The 24470-nt window shown below is 41.2% G+C and overlaps 1 protein-coding gene across 1 annotated transcript in view; it reads left to right on the top strand.

The window, feature by feature from the left end:
• Positions 1–6803: 6803 nt before the first annotated feature.
• Positions 6804–24470, top strand: part of CAP2 (cyclase associated actin cytoskeleton regulatory protein 2) — a 134318-nt gene continuing 116651 nt past the window's right edge. Inside the window, exon 1 of the mRNA XM_061147562.1 lies at positions 6804–6932. The gene's annotated coding sequence lies outside the window, so the exon portion shown is untranslated. The remainder of the gene's footprint in view (positions 6933–24470) is intronic.

The following is a 24470-nucleotide window of genomic DNA, read 5'->3' as shown; positions in this document are numbered from 1 at the left end:
TCCATTGTAAAATGTTTTCAGGTACCCTGACTAGGAATATACCTGATGAGAGGGAGCTATTGTTTTGGAATTTTCCACTTGCTGTCTTAGTGAGTCCATGAATTTGCAGATCAACCCACTCTTTATTTTACATGTGTTAAACATACTCTGTATTTAATACATGCTTCATATATAATACATCTGTACAATGTTAAATTCATAATGGACCACTGATTGTTATATTTACTGCTTAGAATTATCTTGAACAATGAAAGCTTATTCCAGACAATGCATATTTTTTAGATCGTTCCCTAACTGAATGTTGTTGTTGTGGATAGATATTTTGGCATTTCCATCACTTAAGAGAGGGTTGTTAATTCTGGCCACATTCTAGGTAGACTTCTCCACATCCTTCAGTCTTTCTTCCCCATCATGAACTATTTCTCTTACAGCAGTTCTATGTGATCTTATTTCTGCTGTGATCAAATTAGGCAAGTGTGTTCTACTTAACAAACATAACCTTATTTTTTAAAGTAAAATATAATTCTCTATTTTAGCTATACATTTTGACTTCACCTTTAAACTTACAGCGACAAAGTATATCACGTAAAAAATATGAAAAGTGGAAGAACATACAAATACTAGTGTGTCATGTTAGGATGATATGATTATTTTTACTGTGTATTTTCATTATTTTTTGTTTGGCTGGTTGGGTTTTTTGTTTGTTTTTGGCTGCACCATGCAGCTTGTGGGATTTTAGTTCCCCCACCAGGGATTGAACATGGGCCCATGGCACTGAAAGCACCGAGTCTTAACAACTGGACTGCTAGGGAATTTCCTGTTTTCTTTAGTTTTAAGATATTCCATTAAAATGAAGGATAAACTTGCCTTCTTACTAATAAAACCTTGTATAACCATCGGTCTCAGGCAATTCAATTTCTCAAGCCTTCTTTATACTCTGAATTAAATACTGTGTTGGCACCTTTCTCTATCCTCTTTCTGGATTCATACTGAGACCACTAGGTCTCTTAAATTCTCTCAGATAATCTCTCTCCCTTAGGCTGCCTCTAAACTTTTGAATCTGGCTCTTATTAATTCTGTTTTATTACTGTGATTTATTTTTATAATTACTGATTGAATGTTAGTCACTCAATCGTCTCCGACTCTTTTTGACCCCATGGACTGTAGCCCGCCAGGCTCCTCTGTCCATGGGATTATCCAGGCAAGAATACTGGCATGGGTTGCCATTCCTTCTCCAGTAATTATAACAAATTATAATTAATTCTGTTACTTCTCACATTCATCATATTTTCAAATTCATTTTCTTATTTCTTCTCAATAATTAGAATTTTAAAAAATATATTAAACATTATGGACAATAGTTTTATTTTCTGTACTATCTCAAATGGACTGGTCTATTTCTCTGAGCTCTGTCTAAATCTGGATTTGTTCCAGTAAGCAAACCAATGAAAACTGCTTACTGACCATGGATTGCTTGTCATGTTCTCCTTGGTTAGGACCACCGTGTACAGCCATGCAGGTGTGCCCTGCACCAGGGCACCTGGCCAACGGATGAATGGAGGCTATTTGTTAACATCTGTCAAGAGGAGGCGGCTATGGGCAGCCCTTTCTTTAGCGTTACATAATGATTAACAGTAAATGTGAACTGTGTATGGTTCTGCTTTTAGGCACTTAAATATAGATAGATGAGACCTGGAAAAAAATTTAAGAGAGTGATTTCTATATATTGTAATGAATAGACTGTAAATGTATTCAATTTCAAAGGTATTTAATGACAGAAGAGATGAATGTGGATTGGAGTATTTAGGTATAACTCCAACAAATCAGCGGAATATAAAAAGAATCCTTAGGTTTAAGCCCAGCAGAAATTCTATTTCTAACTACACAGAATTTTCATGCAGGGACAGTCTTATCAGCAAAATGGGTTAATAGAGATGTGCCCGGTAGTCTGAGTGGTGTCCACCAGCCCTCTTCATTGTCTCAAATGCCGCTGAACCTTTCCTCATGCTCTCCTTGATGCCTGCGATTAGTGACTTATCCCTTTGAGTTAAGATATGGCCATCACAAGATGCTCTTTAAATAAAGAAGATATTTCCCAGAGATTGAACATACCAAATATGGTTGGCCAGGATGATTCTGATCAGCAAGGCTGATCACACCTTTGTTCTGGAGAGCCAGAGCCTCTGTTCACCTAAGCCTGCTGCTGCTGCTGCTAAGTTGCTTCAGTCGTGTCCGACTCTGTGCGACACCATGGACTGCAGCCTACCAGGCTCCCCCGTCCATGGGATTTTCCAGGCAAGAGTACTGGAGTCGGTTGCCATTGCCTTCTCCGCACCTAAGCCTGAGATGCTGGCTTTGTGGAGGGACTTGCAAAGAAAAAGCAGGAAGGAACCTCTTTTCTGCACTTCTGTAAAATCATTGATACCTTGATCAATTTTTAGACATAGATGACTCTGAAAAACATGATGAAAGCTGTAGAGTATCTTCTCAGATAAATGCATAAAACCTAAAACATTGCACACACCTTATGGAGCTCACAGACTCCTGAAGCCGGTCTAGGCATCTTGGGTTAAGAATCTGTCTTCACTGAACAAATTAAAAGTGCTATTTTTATTGTCTGTAGTGCTGTGGAAACTGGCATTGCTCCCCTTCGTTTTCTTCCATTTATAGTTCATCCACTCACCTTTCATGCTCGTCTTTCCCACCCCCTACCCCCATCCCCACCCTCATTGGTGGGTGGACAGAATCATCAAAATAATGACTAAGAATCCTCACCTTGGGAAGAAGAGGTATGCTTCTACCTCCAATTTGTTTCTGTGTGCTAGAACTATGTAACCAAGAACAAGGGGTAGCCAAAGGAGGCTGGGGCTGTATGCGATGGTGGAGGGAAAGGTGGGCAATGGAGGTGATGATCCAAAGGTTATATGGTGTGGCCAGCTCTGCCATAAGTTGTAACTGCTCCATCCTGTGAATGCTCAGTTTAACTCCTGCACACCAGGGAACAATCAGACCACAAAACGTAGCCATTAAGGAGTCTTATAGATGCTGGGTCAGAACAGACAGAAGTAAATTAGATAGAAATCTTTAGTAAAGACCTTCACATGGCAAAAGTTTGGACTATTTTAAATTTGTTTTTAGAGTCTTTTGACTTCTGGAACACACGCTTCCAATGGAGAGCAGAGGGTCAGGATGCAAGAGCTGAACTCTCCAGGTTCCCTATTTGAGAAGAAACAATTCACATGGTTAAGTGCTAACTTTTCTCTATGATTATCACACTCTGTTTGCTAAAAGTGTGATATTCTCAGTACCCACAATGTGTGGATCACCTGCTGGTAAATTACCATTGATAACTTTCCACTTGGGAGTTATTAAAATGAAATGCAATGTCTCATTGGACATTGGTAATGTTTTTTTCTTCAAAACTCTTTTTTTTCCTTTTATTTTTTTTTCTTTCTTTTTTTTTTCAAAACTCTTGAGAAGGAGTGTTTGTGGAGACCTGTCATCATTATTCTTTCTTCCTCATGGACTGGGAAAAGCTCCAAAAAAGTTGTGAAGATTTCCCTGGTGGTCCAGTGGCTAAGACTCCGTGCTCCCAATGCAGGGGTTCAAGGTTTGATCCCTGCTCAGGGAACTAGATCCCATGAGCCACAACTAAGAGTTTGCGTGCTGCAACTGAAAGATCTCAACTGCTGCCACTAAGACTTGGTGGGTGCAGCCAAAGAAATATTTTTTTTTTTAAAAAGGCAACCTTGGCCATTCACTCATTAAAAATCTGCATTAAAAACTAAACATTAAAAAAAAAAAGAACCCTGTGTTCATTAGCTGTTTTCCACTTACTGGTATGTTCTCTTACTGGAAAACGGGAAAGGGGATTCAGGTAAAATAGCAAAGGAACTATACTCTGGTCTCAGTATATCAGCAGCCGTGAGGGTAGGAGATCCTAGCAAAGCCCCTTCACAAAAAATTGTCAGTTTAAACGTTTTATACTATATAAAGAAATGTAGAACAGCAGAACCATTCCAGTGATGGGTTCCTCTCTTCCCCATGTGTCTGTCATGTTATCAGCTTTCTGGTATAGCCTGGCCGGTAGCAACCAGAATGTTATCCAGAGAGACAAAATCAGTGGGGAGGAGGAGTCTCAGATGCAATGTAGAGGTGGAATAAAACAAGAATATTATTAGCTTAGGCAATGAAGGGGACCTTAATTCAAATGTAATATAAGGAAAGGGTGTAGAGGTTGACATGGCACCAGCCTCCTTGTAAAGCCGATAATAAGATCATCTGTTAAGGAGAAAGGCAAGGGTTTGGGTTGGAATCTCAAGATCCAAAAAGATTTAGAAGAACCCAGTGTCTTCCCTGTTCTTTCCAACTCTACCACCTTCAGAACTAAATCTGTAAAATGTATCAATAAATATGTACTCAATGATTTTTTAAGTGTCAGTCTTGAGAAAATAGCCTTGAACCTTTAAACAGACATGATCCTTGCTTTCTTGGACCTTTCTAATCTAGTTGGAAAATATGGACAGTAAGTGTTAGAGAGCTGTGAGGAAGAAGAGTTCACTGGGGGGTCCCCCGTGCAGGCATCCATCACTTAGCAGACAGATGCTACACCAGGTGTAATTAGTGAAGGGAAGTATTCAGGCACCAGGTTAAGACTCATTACTTTCCCATTCAAACTAGTGAATTGTTTCTTAGAAGATGTCTCTGTCTCCTATCTCTTTCCAGTCCTGGATGACACCACCAAATTAACTGTGTCATGATTCTCATCCAAAACTGTCCGTAATACCCCAGTGCCTGCCCCTTAGGGTTCAGAGAACTTAGGCTAAGATTGAAGGTTTCCATCTGCTGGGGCCTATCCTTTTTTTCCACAGATCTGGGTCTCACAACTCTGCTTTCAGCTAAGTTCACTGACTCTCCGTCATACATGTCGCATCCTTCATCACCTCTCCATTTTTGTCCCTGTTGTCCTTTCGTCGAGTGCCCTTCCCCCCGCTGCCCTTTCTTACTGTCCTATTTCTGCTTGAAAGATCAACTCTTACTTCCACCAGAATGCATTCTCTGGTTCCCAGAACTAGAAGAAACCTCCCTCCCTGCATATCCACAAACTTTGTTCATACTTCTCTTGGGCCATGTTTTAAAGTCTTCCTTACACTGTGGTTATTTTTATACCCTCTTCATCTTCTTACTAGCTTATAAATCCAAGGGGAAGATTTGTGCCTCATTCATTCACCTTTATACTCCATAATACTTTATACTCCAGTGCAAAATACACTTAGGCAAAAGAAATGCTCTATTAATGCTTGCTGAAGTTAATGCTAGAGAGAAAAAAAGTCATGTTAAACTGAAAGCTTGGAAGTTTCCTGTGAACCTGTAAAAATTGGTTCTTAAGGATATATTATTTTTTGTATTCCTGGAACATATGTATATATGTATATATATTTTTAAAGATTCATCTGTTCATTCATTCTTCAGTAAAACCGTATTGAATACCTGTCAAATGCAAGGCATGTGCATGGCAGGGACAGCACTGATCCTGGATATGTGTAATGTATGTATTCACATAGCGATGTGATCAATGACATAAACAATGTCATTCTGTTTCCCTTCTTTCCAGACAAAGGGGAGCCAGAAGGCACCCCTCATCACCAATGCTGGACAAAGAACAGTGTATGATAGGAAAAAACCTTAAGTTGTGACCTCTGGGGTCCGAATAGCCTTGTCATGCACAGAACCAAATTACATGCAATTTTAACACCAACAGAAAATACTGGCTTTTCAGACACTCATCCTAGTATTTGCTTAGAAATTTTGCTTTAAGAAATATCGATAAAACCCCTCCCCCTTTCTTCTCTGTAATTATTTTCCTAGCATTCATTCAATGAAGAGCTTCAAGTCTACTTTTTCAGATTGAAATAAACTAATGAAAATTGAAAATCAATGTTTTCTTTCTAACAGCATTACAAAAAAAGTAAAAATTTCCAGTTTTGTAATTGTAGTCAACATACTAAGGGGAATGGCCACAAATACAATAAAAGTAAATTGTGTGAGGATACCAGGAAGCGGGCTTCCCTGGCGGCTCAGACAGTGAAGAATCTGCCTGCAGTGTGGGAGACCTGGGTTCCATCCTGGGTAGGAAAGATTCCCCTGGCAGAGGGCTTGGCAACCCACTCCAGTATTTTTGCCTGCAGAATCCCCATGGACCGAGAAGCCTGGCGGACTACAGTTTAGGAGGTCACAAAGAGTCGCACCGACTAAGCATAGCACTTTTATCCTTAAACAATCAGGCAATTTTTACAAAAAGATGTTGTATGTAAAGTACATTTTAAAATACATTGTTAAAATGTTGTTGCAAAATATGAATGCATCTGGTGTCTAGCTGAGGTGTTGCTTCTCTACCTCCCTCTCCAGCCAGGAACTTTATCCCTCTACTGGGGTTGGGGAGAACACTGGCCGGTCTGTAGCTCCCCAAAGGATCCATCCTTTTTCTGCACAAGCCTTTGAGGATCCAATCTTTGGCTCCTGCAGCCAGGAGCCTTCCGGATCTTTCCAGACTTCTTTGCAAGGCTGCCTGATGCAGCGAATTTCATTCCTGTCTGAGCCTGCCGCCCTCTGCCTTCCTCCTCTCGCTCTTTTCTCCCACGGCCCATCTGCCCCTCCTCTCCTCCATCCCCCTCTCCCCTCCGCTCCCCTTTATTTCCACTCCCCACCGGCGGAGCTTGGCTCCCCTCCCTTCCCCCCTCTCCCTCTCTCTCCCTCTCGGCGAGTCAGTATTTGGAGCTCCCGGAAGCCGCCGGCCACTCTCCCCGGGAGCAGCGTGACCGACACCGACTCCTGCTTGGGGGGGTGAGGAGGAGGAGAAGGGGAGGAGGGCGCGCGAGTGGCCGAGCGCGGATTGGCATCGCCCAGCACCGGACCGCAGAACCCGAGGGCAGGTAATCCAGAGCTGCCGGGCCGGGCCGGGAGGGGCGCGGGGTGGAGTGGGGGGGAGCACCCCGCGGCCGCGCTCGGAAGTTGCGCTCCATGGGTGGGGTGCAGAGGGGCCCGGGCCGAGGCGCGCGGGGAATAAAGGCGCTTGCTGGCCCGCATGCGGGGGAAGCGGCCGGCCGCGGGGCCTGGGTGCAGGGCCGGGACGCGTGGGTGCGGGCGTGAAGGGGGCACCCCATCTGGGTCAGCGCAGCGGCGCTCCCCGCCCCCGCCGCCTGCCCAGTGCGCGCCGCGCAGGCCGGGCCGGAAGGCGGGTGCGGGCGTGGAGCGGGCTCGGCGCTGGACCCGTGGCCGAGGCCTCACAGCCGCGCTCCAGGCGGGTGTAACTTTGGGGGTGCTTGCCCCCTCTGCTCTGAGCCTCAGGGGGTGCTGGGTATTGGGGAGGGGGGGAGTTATCATTGGACTGAATTTGATCCTAGCCAGGAAATGCTGGAAAGAAATGGACCTGGCTTCTCTGCAGAACCTGACCTGAGGTCTTGAGTCACTTTTAAAAAAATGTACTGGCCACTGAGGCATTGAGGGACAGCTCCAAAGAGGTCACCTCGCCACCACTGGGTCTTCCCTTGGGTAGAGGGCTTTGGTGAAAGCAGCTTCGTTATCTTCGCTTTGGGGACTAATAATCACAAATGCAAATAGCCTTGCCTTTATTGCCATCAGAGTGATGTCGGACATCACAAATAGGCTGCAGGGTTTAGCGATACTTGATTTATTGTATTCTCTATAAGGAATGAATGTGGATATTGAACTACAATTAGGTCCAAACAGCCAAAGCGGAGATAAACACAGCAGAAAAGATCAAGAACCTCTGGTTACATAGTCAGAGGAATGCAGAAGTCTATGGGACTTAAACCACAGAAGTTAACCAGAATTGCTTGCAGAGTACTATTTCTTTACTGCTTATATAAGACTTTTTAATTTAAGGAACATGGCTTAGAATTCTTGGCAAAATATCTAAGCCCGTTTAATGTAAGGTTGCAGCTGTGGAGTGATCTTTGGGGGAATTGTTCTTATAGTTAGTAAAGTCCAGTTAGACTGTAAGCCTCCTGAGGGCAAGGGTGAGGGGTTTTAGCAGTTTTTACTGCACCAAGCAGTATTTGACTCACAGCCTGTAATGAGCAGGCAGTAAAAGTTTGCTAAAATGATTAACCCAACAGTTTGAGTGTGGTTGTGACTTTTTGAAGATACTACATTATTTTTTAAGGAAACACTACTCTTTGATCTCCAAATCTAAAAGTCCCTAATAAATTAGAACTGAGGGATCATAAATATTTATTAAAATTAAAGAGAAAAAACTTGACTATGAGAAATCATGAAGGTAAATGTCAGGGCAGTCTTGGCTAGTAGGAAATAGGTTTTTGCTGCTCATTGTAGAAGTGAAAAGTATTTTAACTTGTTGATATAAGGTAAGGTTTGGCAAACGTTTGGAGTAAAGGGCTGGATAGTAAACTTTTATGTAGGCTTTCTTGGCTCTGTGGTCTCTTTAGTAACTACTCATCTGTGCTGTTGTAGCTTAAAATCAGCCACAGAAAATGACTAAAGAAATGATGTGGTTGTATTTCACTTTATTCATGAACACTGAAATTTGAAGTTCATATAATTTTCATCAGTATTGAAATTTGTTATCCAACTCTGTGACCCCGTGGACTGTAGCATCTGCCAGGCTCCCCTGTCCTTGAAATAGTACTGAAATAGTCTTTTTTTCAGGCAGTAAAAAATGTAAAATTCATTTTTAGCTTGGGAGAAGATGGGGAGACACAAAAGTAGCTGGAGAAAGCGGGCAGGTTTGTCACATTGGCAGTAGTTTACTATTCCCCCCTACCATGTGTAGAGTTTGGAGGGGAACCTGTTTTTTTTTTTTAAGATTTTTTTCTTTTTTTTTTTTTTGATGTGGACCATTTTTAAAGTCTTTACTGAATTTGTTACAATATTGCTTCTGTTTTATAGTTTGGTTTTTTGGCCACAAGGCATGTGGGATCTTAGCTCCCTAACCAGGGGTTGAACCCTCACCCCCTGCATTGGAAGGCAAAATCTTAACCACTGACCTCCAGGGAAGTACCTGGAGAGGCACCTTTTGAAAGCGTCAATGGGCCAGATTAAGCGGGGGCTTAAGTGATACCCAAGAGTTAAGTTAATGCCTTCAAGAGTAGCAGTGGTTTCTGTCGGAGAGTGTTTTGCCTATGTTCTCCTCTAGGAGTTTTATAGTTTCTGGTCTTACATTTAGATCTTTAATCCATTTTGAGTTTATTTTTGTGTATGGTGTTAGAAAGTGTTCTAGTTTCATTCTTTTACAAGTGGTTGACCAGTTTTCCCAGCACCACTTGGTAAAGAGGTTGTCTTTTTTCCATTGTATATCCTTGCCTCCTTTGTCAAAGATAAGGTGTCCATAGGTTCGTGGATTTATCTCTGGGCTTTCTATTCTGTTCCATTGATCTATATTTCTGTCTTTGTGCTAGTACCATACTGTCTTGATGACTGTGGCTTTGTAGTAGAGTCTGAAGTCAGGCAGGTTGATTCCTCCAGTTCCATTCTTCTTTCTCAAGATTACTTTGGCTATTCGAGGTTTTTTGTATTTCCATACAAATTGTGAAATTCTTTGGTCTAGTTCTGTGAAAAATACTGTTGGTAGCTTGATAGGGATTGCATTGAATCTATAGACTGCTCTGGGTAGAATAGCCATTTTGACAATATTAATTCTTCCAATCCATGAACACGGTATGTTTCTCCATCTGTTTGTGTCCTCTTTGATTTCTTTCATCAGTGTTTTATAGTTTTCTATGTATAGGTCCGTTGTTTCTTTAGGTAGATATACTCCTAAGTATTTTATTCTTTTTGTTGCAATGGTGAATGGTATTGTTTCCTTAATTTCTCTTTCTGTTTTTTCATTGTTAGTATATAGGAATGCAAGGGATTTCTGTGTGTTAATTTTATATCCTGCAACTTTACTATATTCATTGATTAGCTCTAGTAATTTTCTGGTAGAGTCTTTAGGGTTTTCTATATAGCAAGATCCTCTATGACCCACCTCCCAGAATATTGGAAATAAAAGCAAAACTAAACAAATGGGACCTAATGAAACTTAAAAGCTTTTGCACTACAAAGGAAACTATAAGTAAGGAAACTATAATCTCTCAGATTGGGAGAAAATAATAGCAAATGAAGCAACAGACAAAGGATTAATCTCAAAAATATACAAGCAACTCCTGCAGCTCAATTCCAGAAAAATAAATGACCCAATCAAAAAATGGGCCAAAGAACTAAACAGACATTTCTCCAAAGAAGACATACAGATGGCTAACAAACACATGAAAAGATGCTCAACATCACTCATTATTAGAGAAATGCAAATCAAAACCACAATGAGGTACCATTACATGCCAGTCAGGATGGCTGCTATCCAAAAGTCTACAAGCAATAAATGCTGGAGAGGGTGTGAAGAAAAGGGAACCCTCTTACACTGTTGGTGGGAATGCAAACTAGTACAGCCGCTATGGAAAACAGTGTGGAGATTTCTTAAAAAACTGGAAATAGAACTGCCATATGACCCAGCAATCCCACTTCTGGGCATACACACTGAGGAAACCAGATCTGAAAGAGACACGTGCACCCCAATGTTCATCGCAGCACTGTTTATAATAGCCAGGACATGGAAGCAACCTAGATGCCCATCAGCAGATGAATGGATAAAGAAGCTGTGGTACATATACACCATGGAATATTACTCAGCCATTAAAAAGAATTCATTTGAACCAGTCCTAATGAGATGGATGAAGCTGGAGCCCATTATACAGAGTGAAGTAAGCCAGAAAGATAAAGAACATTACAGCATACTAACGCATATATATGGAATTTAGAAAGATGGTAACGATAACCCTATATGCAAAACAGAAAAAAGAGACACAGAAATACAGAACAGACTTTTGAACTTTGTGGGAGAATGTGAGGGTGGGATATTTCAAAAGAACAGCATGTATACTATCTATGGTGAAACAGACCACCAGCCCAGGTGGGATGCATGAGACAAGTGCTTGGGCCTGGTGCACTGGGAAGACCCAGAGGAATCGGGTGGAGAGGGAGGTGGGAGGGGGGATCGGGATTGGAAATACATGTAAATCCATGGCTGATTCATATCAATGTATGACAAAACCCACTGGGAAAAAAAAATAATAATAATAAAAAAAAATAAAATAAAATAAAATAAAATAAAAAAGAGTAGCAGTAACTTATTTGGGGCATTGCAGTGTTTCGTTTTGTGTTGAGTATTTCCTAACAGACATCTTTATGTGTGAAGTTTCCTTTTTAATTCATCGATTATGTGATATACATAAAAATAATTAGGTAAGTTTATGTAAACTGTAAACATAATATTCAAATAACCGCCTGTAGCCCTGGAAACCACGGCTTCCCAGGTGGTGCTAGTGGTGAAGAACCCGCCTACCAATGCAGGAGACTTAAGAGATGCAGGTTCGATCCCTGGATCAGGAACATCCCCTGGAGGACAGCGTGGCAACTCACTCCAGTATTCTTGTCTGCAGAATCCCGTGAACGGAGGAGCCGGCCAGGCTCCAGTCCATGGGGTCTCAAAGAGTCAGACACGACTGAGGCGACTTAACATGGCAGCCCTTTCACAGCTTTAAAAACTAAGTTTTATGGACTAGATAATTGTGAAAATATAACCCATGGGATGGGAGAAAATATTTTAAAATCCTATATTTGATAAGGAACTTGTATCCAAATATATAGAGTTCTTACAACTCAATAATAAAAAGTAACCCAATATAGAAATAGTCAAGATATCTGAATGAATATTTTTCCCAAGAATATATACAAATGGCCATAAGCACATGAAAAGATAGCTCCACATCATTATTTGTCAGAAAATGCATATCAAAACCACAGTGAGATACCACTTAATACCCACTAGCATAAGTATTGGTGAGCACATGAAGGAGTTGGAACCCTTGACACCCTTATACGTTGCTGGTAGAAATATTTCTTGTACAGTTGCTTTGGAAAACAATTGGTCATTTCTTCAAAAATTAAACAGTGTTACCATGTGAAACAACAATTTCACTCTTAAGTATATATATCCAAGAAAAATGAAAGTACATGTCAGCACAAAAACCTGTACATAAATGTTTACACCAGCACCATTCATAACAACCAAATGAAAAATAACTGAGCTGTCCATAGACTGAGGAACAGATAAATAAAATATGGTATATCCATACAAATGGGATTTTATTTGGCCATAAAAAAGAATGAAATACTGATTACATATACCTTGAAACCATTATTCTAAGTGAAAGAATTTAATCACGAAAGACCACACATTGTATGGTTCTATTCATATGGAAATGTTCACAACAGGGCAGTGTATGGAGACAGAAAGTAGGTTAGTGGTTTCTTTGGTATGGGGGTTGATGGTGGGGGTGGGTGTGATAATGAAGGGTACAGGGTTTCTTTTTGAGCTGGCAGAATGTTCTAATGATGGTTCTAGTGATGGTTGTGAACATCATCAGATGGTACACTTCAGATGGGTGAATTTTACAGTAAGTCCCCTACATACAAACCTTCAAGTTGCAACCTTTCATATATGCATATGTATTATAAACCTTATAGTACTATAGTCATAGGCGAGCCATACCTCAATGAAGTTGTTAAACAGAAGGCTAGAAAAAGAGAACTAGATTGCCACCTCTCCTGTTGTATATTTCTTTATGCCCTTCTCCTATGACATTCATTGTACCCATCCTTACACTGGATTTTGTATTGACCTTTCCTGATTTTACTGTAAAATAGTTTTGTGACATGTATATGTTCCTAATCAATTTTGTCTACATTTGCTTGTTTTTCTAAAACCGTATCTTTTATTTTACATTTCTTTAGGAGGGACCTTTTATTTTGCTTCTGTAATTGAAAGGGTTTTTTTTGGCTGTGCTGGGTCTTTATTGCAGTACTCAAGTCTTTCTCTAGGTACAGCACACAGGCTCTGGAGCGCGGGCTCAGTGGTTGTGGCAAATGGGCTTGGTTTCCCCTTGGCATGCGGGATCTTGGTCGTCAGACCACAGACCGAACCTATGCCCCCACAATGGAAGGAGGATTCTTAACCACTGGACCACCAAGGAAGTCCCTTTGTTTTTTGTGTTTTTTTTAATTTATAAAAAGGGTATATGTATATTATAACCTCACTTTTAAACAGCTCAAAACTAAGTTTTCAAGGATTATCCATGTTGTTGCATGTAACTAAGAAGGCAGTGGCACCCCACTCCAGTACTCTTGCCTGGAAAATCCCATGGATGGAGGAGCCTGGTAGGCTGCAGTCCATGGGGTCGCGAAGAGTCGGACATGACTGAGCGACTTCACTTTCACTTTTCACTTTCATGCATTGGAGAAGGAAATGGCAACCCACTCCAGTATTCTTACCTGGAGAATCCCAGGCACGGCAGAGCCTGGTGGGCTGCCGTCTATGGGGTCGCACAGAGTTGGACATGACTGACCCGACTTAGCAGCAGCAGCAGTAGCATGTATCATTGTTGGCAAATATTCCACAGTTTATCCTTTCTCTTATTGATGGGCGTTAGGGTTGGTTCCCATGTTATGTTGCTTTGAAGATTTTTTCTATGTGTCTTGGCACACATGTGTCTTCTGTGTGAATGTGAATGTGCCATGTATTTTAGTTACCAAAAAGAGAGTTGATTGACGTATACAATAGTGATATAACCCCAGCTTATTCATTCCCCTAAACCAAGTGGTTTAATCTGATACCCTATTATAAATCTCATCCTATTTAAATTCCAGTTGTAATATCTGGTTTCTTATCTCCTAAGAAGCATGGAAAAACACTATTCTAAAATGCTAAAATGAATTTGCTTAATAGATATAAGCAAGCTTCTTCCACTGTGGAAGAGGGAAGTCCAATGAAGTTCCACAGGATAAATGTTACTTGCGTGAAAAAAGTGTTGGTCGTTCAGTCATATCTGACTCTTTGCAACCCATGGACTGCAGTTCTCCAAGCTCCCCTGTCCATGGAATTCTTCAGGTAGGAATACTGGAGTGGGTAGCCATATCCTTCTCCAGGGAATCTTCTCGATATTTGCATGCCAATACACAATTATTACTTGCTTTATTATCAATTTTCTACAAGTTAACTTTTAACTACAACAGCAGAGTCGTGGACCAGAAATGACTGAAATAACTCAGAGGGATGAGTAGTTATGCTACTCAACTAAATTTCAGTCTCCCTAAATTTTTCCTTACATTGATGATTTAAATAATTTTAATATTTCATCACCATGTCATGTTAAGTATATAACTCAAGGAGTTAAAAAAAATTGACATTTTTATTACAAAATTTCATCCATTTGCATCTCATTATATGAACAGCTTGCCAGGATTTACATTGATAAAAACAAAAATTGAGAATCAAATTGATTTTCAACCTTGACTCTTTCTAGCAATAAGTATACTGATCCCATATGCATGAGACAATTGAAAAATAAGAGCTCTAAAGAGAGAAGTTTTCAATGAAAAAAATACCTTTTATCTACATTTACTAATATTTGTCAATTCTTGTAGTATTTGTTTTGTTTTGGTAAGTTCGTTCTAGTAAGAGTTAAAGTGGTAACAACCAGGAGAGCACTCTTTATCATTGAACTTAGTTGGCTTAAAGCGCAACATTCAGAAAACTAAGATCATGGCATCTGGTCCCATCACTTCATGGCAAATAGATGGGGAAACAGTGGCTGACTTTATTTTGGGGGGCTCCAAAATCACTGCAGATGGTGACTGCAGCCATGAAATTAAAAGATGCTTACTCCTTGGAAGGAAAGTTATGACCAACCTAGACAGCATATTAAAAAGCAGAGACATTACTTTGCCAACAAGGGTCCGTCTAGTCAAGGCTGTGGTTTTTCCAGTGGTCATATATGTATGTAAGAGTTGGATTATAAAGAAAACTGAACGCCGAAGAATTGATGCTTTTGAACTGTGGTGTTGGAGAGTCCCTTGGACTGCAAGGAGATCCAACCAGTCCATCCTAGAGGAGATCAGTCCTGGGTGTTCATTGGTGGGACTGATGTTGAAGCTGAAACTCCAATACTGTGGCCACCTGATGCGAAGAGCTGACTCATTTGAGAAGACACTGATGCTGGGAAGGATCGAGGGCAGGAGGAGAAGGGGACGACAGAGGATGAGATGGTTGGATGGTATCACCAACTCAATGGACATGGGTTTGGGTGAACTCCGGGAGTTGGTGATGGACAGAGGCCTGGCGTGCTGCAGTTCATGGGGTCGCAAAGAGTCAGACACGACTGAGCAACTAAACTGAACTGATATATATATGTATGTGTATATATATACATACATATATATACACATATATACTTTTGATACAGAAAAGTCTGATAGGGTAATGAATAAAAGACAGTAAAGCATAAAGTATGTAAATCTAGGATAAACTCTTACAGAGTGAGAAGAATGGAAATGTAAATTAACAGAGAAATATAATCATGCAAGATTTTTGACTGTCAAAGAACAACCTCTTTATGTATTCTTTTAAAGTAAATGATGATGAGTTTCAATGGATGTATTTCAGCAAGTGATAAAATAGTTTTAGTTTTACGTATCAATATTTACCGAATACTGGCAGCTACATTCTTCACAACAGTTCACATTTTGGTGAAAATTTTTACATGTCAACCTCAAAATGTAAGAGGGATTTACAAAATTCTTTTAGGTTATATACACGTAAGAATTTGAAAATCCCTTTGAAACTCATCCTTCTTCTGTTTTCTGACCAAAAATAAGATGTCTATGATGTGGCAAACCATTTCTGCAGGTTTAGTGTTGATAAATTAACTAATTCGTTGATTGATAGTGACTCCTTGTTCTACTAGATTCAGAGAAGATTTTTGAAAACTAAAGTTCTTGATACTTGTGACACCTCTCCAAAGAGGATGATAGCCCACCACATTTTATTTATTTCTTTTCAGGCAGTTATATTAATATCTCTATTCATTTTTCTTGTTCTTCCCTTGCAGGCATTCACTGTAATGCATTGCATTTGTGTATATGTATGTGTATAATAACCAGACAGATAGCACTCTGGATCTGTAAATGTATAGCTTTCTCCAAGTTTGGGAAGTTTTTGGCTGTTAGTTTTCACGTATGTTTCCTGCCTCAGTCTCTTTATCTTCACCTGAAATTCCAATGACACTAATATCAAATCTTTTAGTATTACCCCACAGGCTTTTTAGGCTCAGTTCACTTTTTTGTTCAACTTTTTTCTCCTCTTTAGATTGGATAGTATCTACATCAAGTTTATTGACATTTTCCTTTGTCATCTCTGTGCTGCTTTTTATCCCATCCCATGCATTTTGTACTTGTTATCGTATATTTCAGTTCCAGAATTTTCACTTGTTTCTTTTGTAGGTTCTGTGTCTCTGTTGAGAACTGTGATCTTTCCATTTATTTGGAGAGTGTTTACCTTTATTTCTTAAAGCATAGTTAAAAACAGCTTCTGTAAATCCTTCTGATAATTTCAACATCTATATCATCTTGGAGTTGGCATGTGATAATTATCTTTTCTTTTAAGGGTTGGCCATGTTCTCCTGGTCTCCTGCATGTTATTGATAATTTTTTTTTAACTGAATTCTAGACATTTTGAGTATTATGTTGTGAGACCTCTGGGTCCTTTTGAAATGCTCCATGTTTTCTTTTACCAAGCAATCAACACAGTTTTGTCTTGCATCCTGTGGGAATGGTTCCAATTCAGTTTTCAAAGCCTTTGCTCTGTTGCATTGGATCCCATGGAAGCACTATTTAGGGGTTAGTCTGGGACTTGAGCAGTGGGATTTGAGCAGAACTTAAAATCATAGTTTAGTTCTCAGGGCCTTTGGATCCAACCTACACATACATAGCTCAGGGATGAGACTGGGGGTGTGTCCACTGGTTCATGTACAATGTCAGGGGACCCCCTTCTTCAGCTGTCTCCATTCTGAGATTCCTCCCACACTCTCCTGCCCCTGGGAGCCTTTTACTGCTCTTCTGGCCAGAAGGACCGGGTTTCTCTTGAGGTGTTAGCTACTTCTGCTGCTGCAGTTCAGTTTCCTCAGAGGCCATCCTTAGAACAAAGCAGTAACAGAAAATAAGAGGGAAAAATGACAGGGACTCTTCCTACACTCTTTGGATCACAAAGGGCCGTTTCCCTGCTCCTCTGGCAATACGATTAGGACTTTTTGAAGATATTTTAGCTGTCTGTGCTGCTGCTTGCTCTTCTACCATGCAGTTCTCTGATGGGCAGCCACTCTTGGAAAAGAAAAAAGGGAAAAAACCCAAACAATCCAGACTTTCCCTCACATTCTTCCATTTATATAGGCCTCCTTTTCAAGGAGGAGGGTTGAAAAGAGGAAGGTTCTCTCAGAGATTTTTTGTTTGTTTTTTTATTGGCCACACCATGCAGCATGGATAACTACCCCGACCAGGGATCAAACCCACACTCCCTGCATTGTTGACGCAGAGTCTTAATCACTGGACCACCAGGGAAGCCCTCTCTCGGAGTTTTTGTTGCTTGTATCCTGTGTGCAGTTCCAACTGCAAGTCACCTCTGAAGAGAAAAGAGGAACAAGCCCAGAAATGTACTCTCAAATGGATTCCTTTTCCCAGTTTTGATGGCCCTTCTCAATACTCCTGCTGTTGTTTATCCTTCAGGGTCAGGAGTTGCCTCTTGCATTTTGAACACAGTTTAGAGATAGGCTGTAGTGAGCATATTCCCTCTGAATTGTCTCTGGGAGCCCCTCCTCCCTTCTTACTCCCTGTTTCCTCTTTTTCCCCACCCCTCACCATTCTTTCCTTTCTGCTGCTCCCTCTTTCTCTCTTTCCCCTTTACTCTAAGCTCCCAGGTCCAAACAGCAAAAAAGAACTTCGCGTCTTGTGGTGGTCACAGCTCTATTTAAAAACTGATCTTGTCATAAGTAGTAAATCAAAGTCAAGTATGGAAGTGGTCAAGTATTTTGAAAGTCAAGTATTTTGGCCCCTACAACTAGTTCCAGGAGCGAGGGGTATGGCCATTCAGAGCAACCTCTGGACAAGTTTAATTACTATCTACGACTTTGTAGGGAGATGAGAGTGGCAGAATCACTCAGATTTAACCATCTTTCGACCACCTCTTTAGAAAAAGAAGTACTTATTTTTGTTTTTTTTTTTTTGTAGCTTTGGTGGTGGTGGTGGTTTAGTCGCTAAGTTGTATATGACTCTTGCGACCCCATGACTGTAGCCTGCCACGCTTCTCCATCCATGGGATACTCCAGGCAAGAATACTGGAGTGGGTTGCCATTTCCTTCTCCATTTCGTAGCTTTATTGAGGTATAATTTTGCATACCATAAAATTACCCACTTAAAGTGCACAATTCAATGATTATTAGTGCATTATGCAACAGCCACTACAATTCTGGCTTAGATCATTTCTGTCTCTTTCAATAGAAATTTTGTACCCATTTGCAGTCACTCCCCATTTCTCTCCCCAGCCCCAAAGTGAAAGTGAAAGTCACTCAGTGGTGTCCAGCTCTTTGCAACCTCATGGACTGTAGCCTGCCAGGCTCCCCTGTCCATGGGAATTCTCCAGGCCAGTATACTGGAGTGGGTAGCCGTTCCCTTCTCTAGGGGATCTTCCCAACCCAGGGTTTGAACCCAGGTCTCCTGCATTGCAGGTGGATTCTTTACCTTCTGAGCAACCAGGGAAGCCCCTCCCCAACCCAAGGCACCCACTAAATTACTTTCTGTCTCCACAGATTTGCTTTTTCTGGAAAGTCATGTAAATGGAATTATAGAGTACATGGTCTTCTGTGTCTGCTTCTTTCACCAAGCATGGTGTTCTTGAGGTTTGTTTATGTTGTAGTGTGTGTCCATACTTCAATCCTTTTTATTGTTGAATGATACTCCATTGTATGGATAGACCACGTTTTGTTCATTCATCCGTCAGTTGATGGACATTTGGGTTGTTTCCATCTTGTGTGTATGTATGTGTGGCCATTGTGAATGATGTTGTCACAAACATTTGTGTACAAGTCTTTGTGTGTGTGAACACATTTTTCTTTTTTTAGTGTTTATTTATTTGACTGGGTCTTAGTTATGGCATGTGGGATCTAGTTCCCTGACCAGAGATCAAACCCAGGCCCCCTGCATTAGGAGCAGGGAGTCTTTGCCTCTAGACCACCAGGGCCATCTCTGGATACATGTTTTCATTCCTCTTAAGTAGGTAAAGATGAGTGGGATAGCTGAACAGTATGGTAAAAATGTGCTTCACTTTTTAGGAAACTTCCAACCTTTTTCCACAGCAGCTGCACTATTTTACATTCCCACCAGCAATGTAGGAAGGTTCCAGTTTCTTCACAACCTTACTAGCACTTGATATTATTTGTCTCTTTGATTGTAGCCATCTTAGTGGGTATTTTCACTTCCCCTAGTGAAGGTATAACCTGGTGGTTACAGATAGAAAAGATAACCTGGTGTCATTGTGGTTTTGATGAGGATTTTCCTGGTGTTGATCTTGAGTGTTTTTATAGGCAGTGTTGGCTATTTGCATATCTTCTTTGGGAAAATGTTTCTTTAAATATTTTGCCCACTTTTAAGTTGGTGTACTTGTCTTCTCATTGAGTTTTAGGTGTTCTTTATGTATTCTGGGTATGAGGCGAACAGTACATTTACTTTAAGGAGGAACAAAAGGTCCCTGGAAACCCTGCCTGGGCCCTGGTAGCCTGGCCAGTGGGGACTCCATTTTTCTTCTTTTCCCAGTGCTAGAATGTGGCCCTGGGGGGACCTCCTAGAAGCATCTCTTTGACCTCGACCTCCTCCATGGCCTCAGCAGAGCAAAACGACAGCAAATAGAAAAGCTCAGGAATAGAAAGCTCAGTAGCATAGGAGTGCAGAAAGTGGGTGGGAAGGGAGAGCAAAAGGTCTCCAGCAAAAGGTCCTTACCTCATGTTTAGCTAAGGGAACACCTGCTTCAGGAAAAGAATGTGTTAGGGGTCTGTTCTGGTCCCAGTCAGCATTCAGAGTCTGTGATTTTATGTCTCTGTCCTCACCCAGCCCCACCACCCCGAGTCAGGGCACAGCACCAGCCTTCAGGATATAGTTATACGTCCCACATGGTTTCTGATTCCACTGGACTCCCTTCTGCTGAAATAGCCCAGCTCCCTGTTGTCCTGGTGTCCTTCAGGGCCAGCTGTCCTCAACAGCCAAACTGTCTGCTCCCCAAGGAAATCATGATGCCTTGAAAATAGAATCTGTGTCTCATCCATATGTGTAGCCCCAGGAACTCTGCTCAAGACACATACAATTATCATAAGTCCGAATGAAGAGGAAGGAATGAGTTCATGTATTGGAACTGAGAAAACTGAGACCTACCCAGAGTCACACAGGTTGTCAATGAAGGGATTGGGTCTCAAATTAAGATTCTCTGATGCCGAAAATACTTTGTCCACTATGTCAAGTTACGAGTCTTAGCCTCTCATTGTCAGAGATTCCAACTTAGAGAAGTATTTATGCTCATAGACTGAACAGGGATGGTTCCGGGGAGTGATGCCACAGTGTGGAGTGGGCAAATGGGCTGGGGAGGTCATTTCTCTATGTGGTTTGTTTATGAAGTCCTTCTGTATCCCACTCTGGATTTGGTGGACATGACAGGAAGCACTTCAAGGAAGGTTGTCTCTGATGTGTAGAATGAGGGATGACCTCTTACAGGGTTGGGATTGGAAGATTGGGTGCAGCAGAGCCTGAAGGGGCCCTGGGAAAAGTGGAAATGGCAGGACTGTGGTATAGAAGGGCTGGGGGCTGTGTCTGGGAAGGGGTGAGTTGTCTTGCTGATGGACTCTTAGGAACCTGGTGAGGTGTAGAGGAAGGGTGAGGGCCTTTTGAAAATCAAGCTGAAGTTTGCTTGTTTGATTTTTTCTCTGCAGTGGAATATTGTTAGAGGCTTTATAGGAATCCGTTGGCTAATCAGGATCATAAGTATTTTCTCCAGTTCTGTGAAAAATTTAAAGTGTTCTTTTATTCATGTAACTTTCTGATCTCTCCTCTTCTGATTCCACTGTTTCAGAGCTCAGAGACTCTTGAAACTTCTTTGCAGTAAAAAGAAAACAGTGGCTTTGGGACGTCCCTGGTGGTCCAGTGGCTAAGACTCCCACTCCAAATGCAGGGGACCCAGGTTCAAACCCTGGTTGTGAAACTAGATCCCACATGCTTCAACTGAAAGATCCCACGTGCTGCAACTAAGGCCCGGTGCAGCCAGATAAAAAATATAAATACATATTTAAAAAATAATAAAAATGGTGACTTTTTTGCTGTTTGGTGAGAAACTGGCTCCAGACGGTCCCTTTGGAGACTAAGGGAAAGATGAAGGCAGGTACCCTGACAATGTGAGTGTGTCTCATAGTGGAACAACTCCCTGACTTGACTGAGCAGTGTCTGCTTGCAGCCTCCTACCACTATGGCTGGCAGGATGTATTTTAATCGTTCTTGATTTTTTAGGTGTGAGTATTTTCATAGCAGATAGTGGGGACTATCTTGATTAATGATACAGCATATGAGCCAGTCAATGAACGGATGAATAATACCATGGTTTGTTTCTTCCGTATATACCATTACCCTAATTAGTAATAGTGAACCACAGGATCACTTCGCCCAGTGATTGGTAGTTTACAGAGGAAAGAACAAAGATAATTGTCTCAATAGTCTCAATAAAGAGAAACCACAATCTAGGAAAGTCTGGTGTGATGATAGTTAACCAAATATTTTTGAATTTGGGTGGATTTATAGAGAAAGTAGTCCATTGTGACTTTATATTGTTTGCAGAGAGCTCACATAAAAGCCAACTGCCCAGCCTTACCATAAGAAAAAGTTTGAAAGTCTTCAATTTCCTGTCACTTCAAGTCTATTTTCTATTTAATCTTAGGCTCATAATCTTTGAAATCCCTTGGATCTGGGTTTCTCTTACAGAGGAGAAACTCCACACCATTATTTCTGCATCTTTGGCCTAGTGAGATGTTTAAACCAGCAACCCAGAAGACTTGGCTCTTTTATTAACCTGAAAATGTTACCAAAGGAGTATTTATTTGTTTTATGAACTTGCTGTGGGAAATTTATAAAACTGTATAGACAATATGGAGTTTTTTAAAAATTTGAAGACCTAAAGAAAAAGAGCTATGGAGAGACTTCCCCAGTGGTCCAGTGGTTAAGACTCTCCCTTCCAATGCAGGGGGCATGGATTTGGTCCCTGGTCAGCGAATTAAGGTCCCGCATTCCACAGGGTGCAACCAAAAATTAAAAAGCAAACAAAACAACAACAGCAAAAAGAACTATGGAAAACCCAAAGGTTTCACGTTGGAGGGAGCAGGTGTGCTCTTTCATGTCATGGGAGGAAGCCACTGTAGGTCTCCGTAGGAAAAACTAATCTTGTGTCTCCTTTTAAATGGAAATATCTTGTGCGAAAATCTGGCTTTCCGCCTGATCTAGGATTATGCCAGTGAGTGCGCAGGCGAGGGAAAGGCAGTGAGGGGTAGCCAATTAATTAGTCAATCAAAAAATATTTATAGAATTCTCCATGCACCCAGCAGCATGCAGACTCAGTGGGAGATACAAAGAAAGTGAGATACGACCTCAGTCCATGCTTTTGAGGCAAGGTATACATGTGTTAGCAGAAAAGATGGCATGAGGCAGCATTTGCATTCAGCAGTCTGTCTCGTAGATACCAAGTGTTTAATACAGACAAATAGACTGTTATTCTGGGCTTTTCACTACTTCCTCTGTGCCATGGGATGTTAATGTTCAAGGTAGCTACGGAAGCAGCTTTTCATAACTGGTTGGACTGAGTAGCTAGAAACTTAGCAGACCCCTTGCCACCAAACATAAGATGGTTTGATTGAGAAAATAGGAAGGATGAAAGAGGGTTTTTTCCCCCCCAAAAAAATAGTTCCACAGAGATTGTGCTTATGTCCTCAGAGGACGAACTGAAAGCAAAAGTCATATAAAAATGTTTGGGGTGGGGGGAAACTTTGTGACTACAAAATTACTAATTACACAGCAAAATTTTTGTTTTTATAAGTAACCATTACACATAGACTTGAGAAAACGTCTTTTAGAAATGTTGAAGGAATAAGTACATGGACAGAGGAAAGTGAAATGTTGAAAAAAATATTGATAAAGGTGTATTGACCTGAAGTTTTCAGCTAGTCATTTCCATTGTTTAGATCTTCTAGATGATTGCTCAGTGTTTCAAGTTCACGACAGCTTAATGTAGCAATATGTAGGCTAACTATTCTCATGAGAGCAAGGTGAGATGGGAGATTTTCATGACAGTAGTTGACATGTCTGTCACTGACCTCGTGCCAGACTTTTTATCTTTTGGCATGCTTGTTTATAGCAATCCTATGTACAGGTGGTAACTAAAGTAAAATTAAGCTCTTTTCCTAAAGTCCTCCAGCTAATAACTCCAAAGCCAGACCCCCTCTATACTACCCCAGTTAAAGATGAGCAAAACAACTGAGACTTTATAAAAAGGTTAAAAAGTATAGGGAGCTCTCCCATTCTGGAAACCACTATGAAAAAAGGATAGGAATACTGTTTCTCCTAGTGTTTTAAGTGTAGCCATTGTACTATTGGCATAACATTGGACACTGGACATAAAATTGGACTGTGTGTGTGTGTGTTAAGTCGCTTTAGTGATGTTGGACTCTGCGACCCTATGGACCGTAGCCCACTAGGCTCCTCTGTCCATGGGATTCTCCAGGCATAAATACTGGAGTGGGTTGCCATTCCCTCATCCAGGAGACCTTCCCAACCCAGGCATCAAAACTGTCTCTTCCATCTCCCTGCATTGGCAGGTGGGTTCTTTACCACTAGCACCATCTGGGAAGACCTAAAGTTAGATAATATTAGGAACGAAATATCTGCAATTTAACAATTGGTTTTATAAGATGACCAATGAGGAGAAAAATAGTATTTTTAAACAATAATAGCTTTCCCTGGGGGCTCAGTGGTAAAGAATCCACCTGTCAGTGCAGGACACACAAATTCAGTCCCTGGTCTGGGAAGACCCCACATGCCTCAGAGCAACTAAACCTGTGCACCACAGCTATTGAGCCTGTGCTCCAGAGCGCCGGAGCCACAACTAGTGAACCCGTGTATCCTGGGGCCCGTGCTCTGCAACAAGAGTAGCTACTGCAATGGGAAGCTCGAAAACTGCAACTGTCCAGTAGCCCCTGCTTGCCACAACTAGACAAAAGACCACACAGCAGCGAAGACCCAGCACATCTAAAAATAAATAAGTAAATAAAAACAATGACAGCTACCTTTCCTCCCAGGAAACTGTCTCCGGAACACCTTATTATTCCAAGACAGTATATGAGAAAATACTGATTAGCTATATTCTTACTGAGGTGCATGAAGTTTTTGTAAATGTATGCAGTTGATGTAAGAGAAGTTTGAATTGTTTA

This window comes from Dama dama, chromosome 7 (assembly GCF_033118175.1).
Source record: "Dama dama isolate Ldn47 chromosome 7, ASM3311817v1, whole genome shotgun sequence".
NCBI lineage: Eukaryota > Metazoa > Chordata > Mammalia > Artiodactyla > Cervidae > Dama > Dama dama.
Note: the sequence above shows the minus strand (reverse complement) of the source record. Positions and strands in the feature narration are given on the sequence as shown.